Consider the following 12,500-nt stretch of genomic DNA (forward strand, 5'->3'; position numbering starts at 1 on the left):
TTCTGGTTACATGCAAGAAGACGCTGAATCTTGAAGATGGTACGGACTATATACGGGGTAATGAGAATATAAAATTAAACGTTTAAAATTAAACGTTTATATTGGTGATACGAGCTCAGACACGACCAAGATGGAGAAATCTGGAAATAAATTCCGATTTATAAAATCTGCTTACACGCACGGAAACGAAGCATGTTGGAGATGGCGCACATTATGGAGTTATTAGAATATATAAAATGACAATTTTATTTTGGTGGCGCGAAATTGTAATTCGATCTAGCAGGCCAGAGGTGTTAGGAAAATAAAGTGATATACATACAGGGCGTCCACAAAGTCCCAGTATCATTCTGAGCAATAAATACTTGTAATGGTACTGGGACTTAATGGACACCCTATATATCGTTACTTCAGTCAGGATTAATAGAGTACTCTGTTAATCTTGGTATTAGTTGAATTTTTGAATACAGATTGCGCTGGGTGAAAGTGACATTGTCCTAGTGGTCGATTTTGCTGAAGTAAATTCTCGACTGAATCTCCAAGACAGTCGAATGTCCCACTGGCGTTTGGCAACAAGCACCAAGGCGTCCAAATCACGCCGATGAAGACAACAGCGAATCTGGGGCGGACGCCTGCTGCTGCTGCTGCTGCCGCCCTCAGCAGCAAATGAAGCGCGTAATAGCCATTCTCCGGCCGAAACCTCATCCAGGGAATAAAACTAATTACACTAACTATGAAATTCACACTGCGTATTACGCGCTGTTTATTACTCGTAAGTCATGAATGCGAAAGTGCCCCGTCGGACGGTCGCGTCGTGGATAATTCCTGGGTGGGTACGGTCTCTTGTCAACCTGATTATAAGGACGGAATTATTGATCGCTTGCGAGTTGATATTAATTCGCCTACCGTCGATGGATTCATTTCTCTCTCTCTCTCTCTCTCTCTCTCTCTCTCTAGAGAGAGAGAGAGAGAGAGAGAGAGAGGTTAGATGGTCCATCGGGAGCCGAATTGGTTTTATCAGTTTATTTTGGTATTTTTTTCTCCCCGTGCTTTCAAGAGAGAGAGAGAGAGAGAGAGAGAGAGAGAGAGAGAGAGAGAAGAGAGAGAGAGAGAGAGAGAGAGAGAGAGAGAGAGAGAGAGAGAGGTTAGATGGTCCATCGGGAGCCGAATTGGTTTTATCAATTTATTTTGGTATTATTTTCCACCCTTGCTTTCAATATATCTCTTGATACTACACCCAAGTGTTCAACACTGCATTACGTATAGCTGCTCAGTATCCTGTTTATCGTCTTATGACTCGATAATATGAGGTCAATCTCCCATATTAATTTTTTTTTTTTTGCTGTATAGCATTACGTTTTTAGCATTTCGTATGAGGAACTTGAGTTCATGTTTTAAACGCCTTTATTTTGGACGTTTTTAAAGTTTTGGAGGCTAATCTTCTTTGATAAGGAAGGGTCATTATCTACTAATATAAGTTCAGTGGTATACCTATTGGCTTTGTTTGAATTTTTACTGCGTTCGTATGTATTTTGTCGTTTATTCTATGCAAAAGTTTTCTTTGCACTGACAAACTTTGAGCTCTAAAGAGACACATTAATCTACATATATACTCATATGTATGTATATAAGCCTAACTGGTATCATTACTTCTGAACGAAATTGAGACGCGAATTGAAATGAAAAATGTGATAAATTTGATTTTCCTTAGAAACACTGAAGTCGCCACGAGGTTAATCTCATGTGATCAAAAGACATTTCAAATCGATTTCATAAATGTAGAAGGGTGTCGAGAATTCGAGACTTACTTATCTTACTTATTGGTTTGAGAAATACTCAGAGATTTTACTAGAGCGCTGAGATTTCTCCAGATATCGGCCCGGTGACGGTATAATTGTGATTGTGGCGACCGTTCGCCTTCTTGTATATGTTTTACCTCGTTCCATCGTTCTCAGGTGTGGGGTAAGACTAGTAGTCCCAATCTCTGTAGAATTATATATAGTACTTTATATGTATACATATATTTGTGTATATATATGTATGCATTTTATAGGTATATATATACATACATATACCGAGCTACAAATGTCCTTTGATATCTAATTCACTCTGCCTCGGAATATATTTTCATATATATGCTTAACCGAGGGGGAATTTTATTAGGCGATAATAAAATTGTCGGCGCCCAGGCGCGAACCTAGGACACCATACAAATCCAGGAACGTCAGTGAAGCTTTTACCCACTCCACCACCGAGGAAGAGTGAATTAGATATTAAAGGACATTTGTAGCTCGATGTATGTATATGAATCACGGTAATGTGATATGACTTATACATACACACACACACATATATATATATATATATATATATATATATATATATATATCTATATATATATATTTACCCCTATATAGTATGTATATATATGTATATATTATATGCATACACATATATATATATATATCTATATATATATATATATATATTTATTATTACGTACAAAGTGATCTCCTTGGAAATCCATTTGGAAAGCTTGGGTGGAGTCCTTATCCAGGTAAAGGACTGATTATAAGGGCTCGCACTGAAATTGCTGGATGAGACTTGCTAGATCTTCAGGTCGGTGCTTATGCAAAGTAGAAAATGAGGGCCTCTTGAGGTCATTAAATATATATATTGCTGCGTGGTTTTCTTACGTACCTCACTGCCATTCATTTGATTGTCGTGGGTTACTGATTATATACGAAGTTTGGTTTTTGGGGAAATGTGTTTTTTCTATTTAGGGTTTTGAGTAGTAAATGCTATTCTTTTCCTTTAAAATGAAGTGGCTAGTGTATATACATACACACACGTGTTTAACAGAAAAGTCTGTATACAGGCGCTTTCACTTGAATCGTACAATCGTACTGATGTTGGGTAAAATTGATTGTTATGTGCTTTTTCATGGTTATCAATAATGTTAACCTGTAATTTTAGAGACACACACACATACAGAGAGAGAGAGAGAGAGAGAGAGAGAGAGAGAGAGAGAGAAGCACACGCAGATTTATCCGGAACACGGGTACTTTTGAGGCCAAAGTCTGGACGAAGAGGACTTATTTGATTTGAACTGGACGTTTTCAGGTGCCTCTCTAAATAGGGATATGTACTGGAAGCGAAGATAATTGTTACCGGGGCCTTTTATTGCCCTCGTCCAAGATGACGCCGATGATAATAGTGAAAGAAAGTTGGGAAAAAAACAATGATTATGATATTAGCAGAGCAATAAACGCCAGTCATTTGGGTTTAATATTTATTCCCCACTTCCGCAAAACAGGATTAAATGTGTCGGGGGTGTGTAGAGAGTGTGGGATGTGGGGTTGGGGAGTGTTGGGATGTGGTGGGACGCTGGGGGGTGGGAGAGGGGGGAGGTACTGCGAAGGCAGCCCTAGGCTTTGCGTGATATAGAAGAAATAAATAAATAAAGATATTTTTTTGATTGAAATCCTCGTGGGTTCGATGACTGATGTGGTATAAAGCGGTGTTGTTGCTTGTTTCACCATTTTTTTTGTACTTTCGTTATCATTTAAGTTACTTACTTACTCTCTCATGTTTTCATTCATTATTATTTGCCTTTCGTCTTTTCTTAGCCATAAATCGTTTCCTGATTATTTATCGCTTTATTAAAGTTCAGGATGGGATTGATGTCTACAATATATGTTGTATACTTGATTTTCTTTTTTGCAAGTGGGTGGTATGTTATATACATCCTTTTGGGGGTAAATCCCCACTCTTTTATCTTTATATATAAGAGTGGGGATTTGCCCCAATCTTTTATCTCATCTATATACTTTTTCTTTTAGTTGCTTTTTCATGTTTTCAGGTTGAATTGACTTTCATTATAAATATTTCGTCTCTCTTGTAGCCCTTCCGGGTACAACGTTATTTTCGAAAATATTGGAATGTTTTTTTTAATAAGTTATAGAGACATTATAATCTGGATTATTTTGGCCAAAGGATCGAAATTTTCCTGTTGTCATGGAAAAAACAATTCGGTGTCATTTCTGAAAAAGTACCCGAATGAGATTTTACTTGCTCGATCTGAAGTCAGTGTTAGTCTGCGCTTCTGCCTAGGTGATATGATGGTTATGAAACAAACGTACTGATGCTTTCTGTCTTAGTCTCGATTTGTATTACCCCAGTGTCTGGTCTCCCTCAGTGCACACAAATCTTGCTACAGCTGTAGTGATAAGTGACAACTCCCTTTGATTGGTCTGTGTGAAGTTAGTTTTTTTATATTCTAGGTATTCTAGGACGCTGCCTGCCTTTGGAAACCTTCAGCTGCCGAATAGCTGTAATGTGTACCCGTATTTGCAAAAATGCAAAATAGCAAGACCAAATGGACAAAATGACGAGATGAGGTTAGTTGGCAACAAGGTTTTTCGTACATTTTTGTGATAAAATATTCTACAAAATAAAAGTAATGGAGACGCATGTACATGTACCTACCTAGAATAATATATATATATATATATATATATATATATATATATATATATATATATATATATATATATATAGTGTGTGTGTGTGTCTGTGTGTGTAGTTTCTCACCTCACTCTTCAAATGGTTTCGGAGAGAGAGAGAGAGAGAGAGAGCAGCGTCAAGTTTGCCACATCGCATTGGCAATAAGCGTAATCAAGTCTATAGTCTGAGCGGATACCCCATATCGTTTGTAGCAACTCAAAGGTTTTTTCTCTTCCATCCTGTTTTTTGCACAGCTACTAATTAGTGGATCATTGGCCATTAAGGGGATGTACGACGGTGGCTAATCAAGGACACACGGCCGATTAAGACGTCATTTGTTCCTGCGAAGAGGCCAGTTAGGGAATCCTTTTTTTAATCGTGAGTCTTGGGATGTCCGATCTGATTTAATTTTTTTTCTTTATCTTTTGCGTCTTCACCTTTATTTAAAGTCTCACACGATGGACTGGCATGTCATTGTCGGTCTTTGTTTGAAGAAAGAGAGAGAGAGAGAAAGCGAGAGAGAGAGAGAGAGGGAGAGAGAGAGAGAGAGAGAGAGAGATTGGAAAGTTGTCTGGTTTGTTGGTGTAGAGGTCTATATATTCTTGGAGAGAGAGAGAGAGAGAGAGAGAGAGAGAGAGAGAGAGAGAGAGAGCAAGTAACTATAGCCAGAGAGAGAGAGAGAGCCAGTCAGGGTCAGGGCAAAGACAGGTGTTGAAATAACTTCCAGTGTTCGAACACCTGCATACGTCAGTCATTTGCAATACATGACGGCGTAATCACTAGTTGTTACGGCTCGGCCCACCCGCCACCCCCACCCCCACCCCCACTCCGGAAGGAGCGACGACGGATCTGTTTCTCTCGGAGTCATTATTTCAGAACTGGTTACAAGTGTTCTATTTCCAAGCTGATTCCGTCATTAACGCGTCCGTTACCCTCGTAATCATGTGTGACGGACGTAATGTATGCATACGGTAGAATGCCACCCGAAATAAAGTGAGATCGGGTGGCTGGACTCTTATGGAAGTGGTGATTAGCTTAGAATTGTACCTTATCGGTCAACCAAAGCTAGAATTGTACCTTATCAGTTGACCAAAGCTAGAATTGTACCTTATCAGTTGACCAAAACTAGAATTGTATCTTATCAGTCAACCAAAGCTAGAATTGTACGTTATCGGTCAACCAAACCTAGAATTGTACCTTATCAGTTAACAACAGCTAGAATTGTCATTTATTGGTCAAAGAACACTAAGGATATATATCTCGCACGTGTGGTGGTGGCGATGTTGCTCACTGTACGTGGGCAAGCTGTTCCCCAATTATCAGCCGAGACAGTCGTTATTTGTTACAGATATCAACTTCTTTCTCTTCATCTGACAGCATTATCTCCAGAGTTGTAGCGAGCTGATATCAGCTGTCAAGAGCCAGAGTGTTTTTTTTTATTAGTGTATAATGATATTTTTCTTAAGTCAATGCAGAGTTTTTTTTTTTAAGGCGAGGGGTGTTTGGGAAGTGTATCTAAATCGAATATTTTTTTTTTTTTAAATCCAGGCTGAAATTCTGTGGCTTTAAGTATTGCCTGTTTTGCGTTATAAGGGAAATCGGTTACATAAACAGTCATATTTCGTCATATTTTGTCTATATCTTCATAAAGTTGAAATCTTAGTTCCTGGATTTCAACAAAAAGAAGAGTTCCTATAGTAGATTCACATCAACCGTGCATCTGGTGTCTAGGCCAGTCCCTTACGACGCTTGTGATTGGCTGTTGATAAGCCAATCACAGGGCTGGAAACTATCAGTCTCTCGAGAGAGTTCACATAGGCAGGATGTATGTTCCACCTCTCCTGGGGTATACGCTTTTCAAAAAGTATCTCTCAGGAGAAGTGAACATACATCCTTCCTATGTGAACTCTCTCGGGAGACAGAGTTTCCAGGTCTGTGATTGGCTTATCAACAGCCTATTAAGGGACGGGCCAAGACATCAGATGCACGGTTGATGTGAATCTACTATAGGAACTCTTCTTTTTGTTTGGAATCCAGGAACTAAGATTTCAACTTTATGAAGATATAGACAAAATATGAACGAAATATGAATGTATATGTAACCGATTTCCCTTATAACGCAAAACAGGCAAGACATCAGATGCATGGTCGATGTGAATCTACTATAGTATGTCTTTAGATCGACTTATGGAGCTGAAATAAGGGAAAAATTGTTGGCAGGGACTGACGTTTAGTGTAAAGTAAGGTGAGATAAAATTTATAAGTAGGTTGCGAACGAATATTAAATAGATACTCGGATTCCATTCAAAGTATGGCAAAGAAAGAATATGTAAGTAGGTTTCCGGATTCCATAAGAAACTTAATAATAATAAAAAAGTTTGTAAGTAGGTCTTAAGGGTCTGTCCTAAGCATGGTAAGGAAGTTAGTAAGTAGTTACTTATTTCCATATGAAGCACAGATATTTGTTATGAAGGAGTTCAAAGGACTGTTCCCCTTTAGAGAAAATGGCAAAGGAAGAGTTTGAAAGAAGATCTCAGGTTTTATCTAGAGTTTGGTTGTGGAAGAATCTGTTACGTATGCTGTTGTAACTCTAAAAATGTGATATAGAGGTTGACAATGGAAGAATATGTTACTCATGCTGTTAAAACTCTAAAAATGTTATCTAGACTATGACAATGGAAGAAAGTGTTACATATGCTGTTGTAATCCTGAGCATTTGATCTAGAGCATGATAATGGAAAAATATATTACATATGCTGTTATAATTAAAAGTTTTATCTAGAGTATGACAATGGAAAAATATGTTACATATGCTGTTATAAATTAAAAAAAAAATTCAAGATTATGACAGTGGAAGAATATATTATACATACTGTTCTAACTCTTATAATTTGGTTGGTCAGTTTCAAGGTAAAAGTTAGAAAACAGTTTACAGCAGATTTTTATATTCTTTAAAAAAATAAAAAATGCTCAGATAATCGGTTATCCGTAACTAACGATTCTCTCTCTCTCTCTCTCTCTCTCTCTCTCTCTCTCTCTCTCTCTCTCTCACACACACACACAAGCGCCCATTCCATTCGCAAAAAATATTAGCTCTCAAATACGATGGCCTTGGGCAAGAATGTATAGAATGTGTGCTTGTGTGAAGCCGTCTCCTTTAAGTGGACGTCTTCTGTGTTGTTCGCTTCGCTGCTTTGAGATATCAACGTGAAAGTACAAGTTCGTCCGTCAGCAACTTCAGGACAGTTTCAGTTGATTCTTGAACCTGATTTAGTTTCGTTTGTTTAGACCAACAGTTCATTCACGGGTGGGTATTCGGTCAGCGTTGAAGACCCTAATACTCTTCTCGTTGCATGTTAGTGCATTTTTGGTCTATCAGTTTAGTCATTGATTTTTGCCTTTTTAATAAGTGAGATCTGTTTCTGAATTTCCTTCGACCTTCTCTTACTTCTTCCTAATAATGAACACCGTATTCTGCCACCTCGGTAGCTGCGAGTTCGATTCTCGGGCATTCCATTGAGGTGTGTGAGAGAGATTTATTTCTGGTGATAGAAGTTCACTCTCGACGTGGTTCGGAAGTCACATAAGACCCTTGGTACCGTTACTGAATAACCACTGGTTCCATGCAACGTAAAAACACCATACAAACAAACAAACAAAACACCGTATTCTTTGAAAGCTTGAATTCCAAGTCAGTGGCCCCTTTGGGAGCTTGTCCCATATGAATAGTTGTCATCTTCTGAATAATAATAATAATAATAAAATAATAATAATAATAATAATAATAATAATAATAATAATAATAATTTTGATGACTATGATATCATAGTTTATCTGTAAAATTGAAATATATACACCGATCTTGACCCTGTATCTGATGATGACCTCTATAGGCACTCTACTAGCCTGTTTAAATAGCACGGAAAAAGCCGCTATTCGAAAACTACAGAAGAATCTCTACAAGTGTAACGCTGCTGAAGTAGCCATTACTTTTAATGAAGTATGCTTGAGAGAGGGTCTGCTTCCTAAGTATAATAATAATAATGATAATAATAGCGATTTATATAAAATCCTTAGCTACCCTCTGAATGACGCTGGGTCACAGTGAACATATAGAGACACACCTTGTTAAGAATAATTGTTCACAGTGTCACTCAATCTATTTTGATGAGGAAATAGACACAATACTTAGGGAAATTCCGGTGTCATTTCCCAAGTAGCGGAACGTGTTCGACCTAGTTGTTCTTCACGGAGGTCTGTTCATATGTTAATGAATCTTCGTTAATGAGATTATTATTATTTGATATCTCTGTGGGCCCTAATTATGCCTTCAGACGGTAGATGTTATCCCACCTTTACTACAGTGACGAAGCGGGCATATTTTTTCAACTCTCATTAGCAAAACATGAGGTTCCGAATGATGACTTATCTGTAAGGGGTGACTGATAAATTGAATACATCCATAATACATGAAGTGGTTCGGGCGAGCAGTAACAAACGAGTCTGGTTGATGTCGTAGAGATCTTCCTATATTTACCCGAAGATAAAAGTGGTCGTTGCGATATTTATAAATATTTTTCGAGAATTTAAGAAAGAAAAAAATTATCGTGAAAATTTTGGCAACTTAGCTACGGGACATTGAATCTAAATCGTAGTAGTTGATCTAGATCTTTATATATTTACCCGAGGATAAAAGTGGTCGTTCCTATATTTATAAATATTTTTCGATATAATTTTCAACAAGAAAAAAATTGGTCGTGAAAATTTGGCAACTTAGCTACGGGACATTGATTCTAAATCGTGGTATTTGACCTTCCTCGAGGCGCTGCTTTGGTATTGATGCTGATTCGAATCACCGCCGTTACCTAATCTGGTAAATCTTATGAAAAACAAACAAATACAGCAGTCGATAAACACTGATTTTAAAGAAGCTTAAACTTGACAAAGGAAATTAATATTGCGAAGCTGATGTGTGCTCTAGTATGTGTCCTATATTGTTATTATTATTATTACTAGCAAATTAGGAAGTGAGGGGGGATGTGTAGGATGAAACCCCATTATGAACCGACTTAGGGGTTTCCACTATAACCCTGCCAAGTTTCATGGCCATCGGACCAGCCGTTTGGCCGTGATTGAATGACAGACGGACGGACAGACATAACGCCCATTATAGTAAGATTATTGTTGTTGGAGTTGTTGTCGTTGTATCCCATAAAAATTACGAAAAATATGAAGACTGTCAACCCACAGTCTGATACAGGAATGAATTTTATTAAAATAAAACCAAGTAAAGAAAGATGCCTCAGAAGTATGCTTCAGCTTCTGTAGAGAATCGGACAGAATTTTCACGCGAAATTAACACCCAGTCAAATTCACAACGAAGCAAAGAATACTATAAAAAAGAAGAAGAAGAAGAAAAAAAAAAACCAACTATGACACATCGAGATTTTCACTTATTGAAAAAACGAGGAACTGATAACAGTCTCTCATCGAAAATGGAGGTACTATTTGTTTTTGTCTCCAGGTTGGAATTTCCACCTGATGGCAGGAAGATTATCTTGATGGATAAGAATCGGAACTGACGGGTTGCCGCGTGGATTAGTAGAATGACGTCTTCATCGTCATCAGCTGCTATGGCGTTAGTGAATTCTCTCCGTAGTGGGGATAAAGGGAAACGGATACGTCGATTGGACTGTCCCGTGGTCCTAAAAACGTGGACCGTCCAGTACTGGGCTCGTAATTCGCTTTTGTTTATAACGTGCGTCGTTGTGTTTGGGTGTGAAGAAACAGGATTAAATGTAAAAGGGTTGACGAGAGCCTGGTGGTGTCATCTTTGAGAGAGAGAGAGAGAGAGAGAGAGAGGAGAGAGAGAGAGAGAGATGGATGGTATCCAGGAATGGAAGAATTCAGTAGGACCATGTCATTTTGGCTTTGTCCCAATATTTTATTGGTATTTCCCGTTTTTATTTTGTTTATCCCGAACTTAGGTTGACATATATAATTCATGTGTGGATCAGCTTTTCCTTACTAATGAAGGCGTTTTATTTATCTCTTACTTTTATATATACTTCAGCAACAAGCATAACATACAACTCCAGATTTTATTATCGAAATACGTTGCGTGAGATTATCTTTTAGCATGATGACTCAGTTACAAAGCACAAGTATAGCCAACCAGGCTTAAGCAAGTGCATTGTCTTGAAAAGTTGTTAGTATCATCACGGCCAATACATAAAAAGTGAACATGCGTAGTTGCAAAAATCTATATAAATCAAAAGAACAGGAAACTTTGGTAAGCATTCAGATTCTCATATTGTAGAATGACAGTTATGAAGAATCTGTTATTGTTGTTCCCGTGTTTACTCGTGAAGTTAGAGAACTCTCGGCATCTGGTGTTGAGCCTTAAAGATAAATTTGTAAGTACTATTGCACAAGTAACGGCGAAGTAAATTTATTCAAGTTTGAAGCCTCAGACTCCTGAGATGCTAAAGTCTTTTCACAAAATACGAAGGTTGTATCGTGATTGTGAAGCGCTAAAAGAAGTGGCTAACTGATTTGGAACAAAATTGACCAGTGAATAGATTAATGCGTATGCAGATATTTTCTCAGTTCTGATGATCTACTGGAATGCATTTTAGCTTTGATAGATTGTTGAATGATTTATTAAACTGTTGTTTTGTTTTATAAATTGTATTCAAAGTGCTCAGTCATCAATATGGCTTGATTAGAAGAATACATTATAAATATAGTAATGTTCAAGACAAAAGTTTCACAAGATTATCATTATTATTATTATTATTATTATTATTATTATTATTATTATTATTATTATTATTATTATTATTATTATTATTATTATTATTATTATTATTATAATTTTGAAATGAGTCATATAGCGTCAGGTGGAATTATAGATACCTTGTAACACATACATTCATGTCATGATCTCATCACGGTAGTATTAGGATATTGGCCGAAGAAGTGATGAATTCTTGATGAGAGAGAGAGAGAGAGAGAGAGAGAGAGAGAGAGAGAGAGAGAGAGAGAGAGATAATTTTTTAGTGTTGAGTAATAACATAAAATTGTCACAGCATTGAAGAGTAAGACGGCATGCTATTTTTCTTTTCTTTTTGTATTAGTAAAGGGAATACATCATATTGGTGCTGGAATTCTTAACAAATGACTTGACACTGGCAATTGACGGTATTCAGATAAAGGGAAGCTATACCCAAGGTAATTCAGCTGTTGCTATTCATTTATCGATTTCATCCTTTGCTTAATTATCTTATCTTTTTATTTTTACACTCTTAGGTATTTTTTTTCTTATTTTGTAATGTTCTAGTCACTACATGAGTTTCTTTAGATCTATTTTACTACGTGTGGAAGAATATTTTATATCTGTTGCCAAAAAATTGATTTAATAGGTTTTAGTTTCGACTCCTGATATACATATTTAGGAGGGAGAGAGAGAGAGAGAGAGAGAGGAGAAGACGAGAGAGAGAGGAAAGAGAGAGAGAGAGAGAGAGAGAGAGAGAGAGAGAGAGAGAGAGTTTTTTTTTGTAAAGCCGACACTGATATTCGTTGCTTATTATTATAGTCCACAATCAGAGGCGCTATAGAAGCTGTCTTTTAGCAATATATGACAAAACGTGTTGTCTTTTGTTGTCGTCCTGTTGTGCCTTTCTTTGCAACAACGACGCGCTATTGCAGGAGTTCCCTACAATTCCCAGAAACGCTCACGCCGGAAGTTCTTTGCCTCTCTGTCTGTCCGTCCGTCCGTCTTTCTATCCTCCTGTCTGTCTGTCATTTGGGTAGGATGACGCTTTATAATTTAAACCCTTATTGGCCTACCTTCCTCCGGTCCCTCTCAGTCTTAAGGGAACAATATTAGTTCTGTAAAAGTGTAAGGGAAATAAAGGGGGTCTAAGCCCCCCTCCCAGCAACCTATTCCCCAGTCCTGAGGGACCAGGGACCCTGAGTATAGACGTCTGAGGAAC

At 37.6% G+C, this 12,500-nt stretch overlaps 1 protein-coding gene and 1 long non-coding RNA gene across 4 annotated transcripts in view; one reads left to right on the forward strand and one right to left on the reverse strand.

Annotated features, from left to right (window-relative positions):
* LOC135201734 (uncharacterized) overlaps nt 1-12,500 on the forward strand; it is a 413,301-nt gene that overhangs the window by 300,609 nt on the left and 100,192 nt on the right. Inside the window, exon 3 of one of the 2 annotated variants that reach the window (XR_010311596.1) lies at nt 4,281-4,397. The exons of the other annotated variant lie outside the window; for it this stretch is intronic. This is a non-coding gene — a long non-coding RNA (uncharacterized LOC135201734). The remainder of the gene's footprint in view (nt 1-4,280; nt 4,398-12,500) is intronic. 2 annotated transcript variants of the gene reach the window in all.
* LOC135201733 (LIM/homeobox protein Lhx1-like) overlaps nt 1-12,500 on the reverse strand; it is a 326,266-nt gene that overhangs the window by 286,524 nt on the left and 27,242 nt on the right. The gene's annotated exons all lie outside the window — the stretch shown is intronic.

The sequence above is a fragment of the Macrobrachium nipponense genome, chromosome 28 (genome assembly GCF_015104395.2).
Source record: "Macrobrachium nipponense isolate FS-2020 chromosome 28, ASM1510439v2, whole genome shotgun sequence".
Classification (NCBI taxonomy): Eukaryota; Metazoa; Arthropoda; class Malacostraca; order Decapoda; family Palaemonidae; genus Macrobrachium; species Macrobrachium nipponense.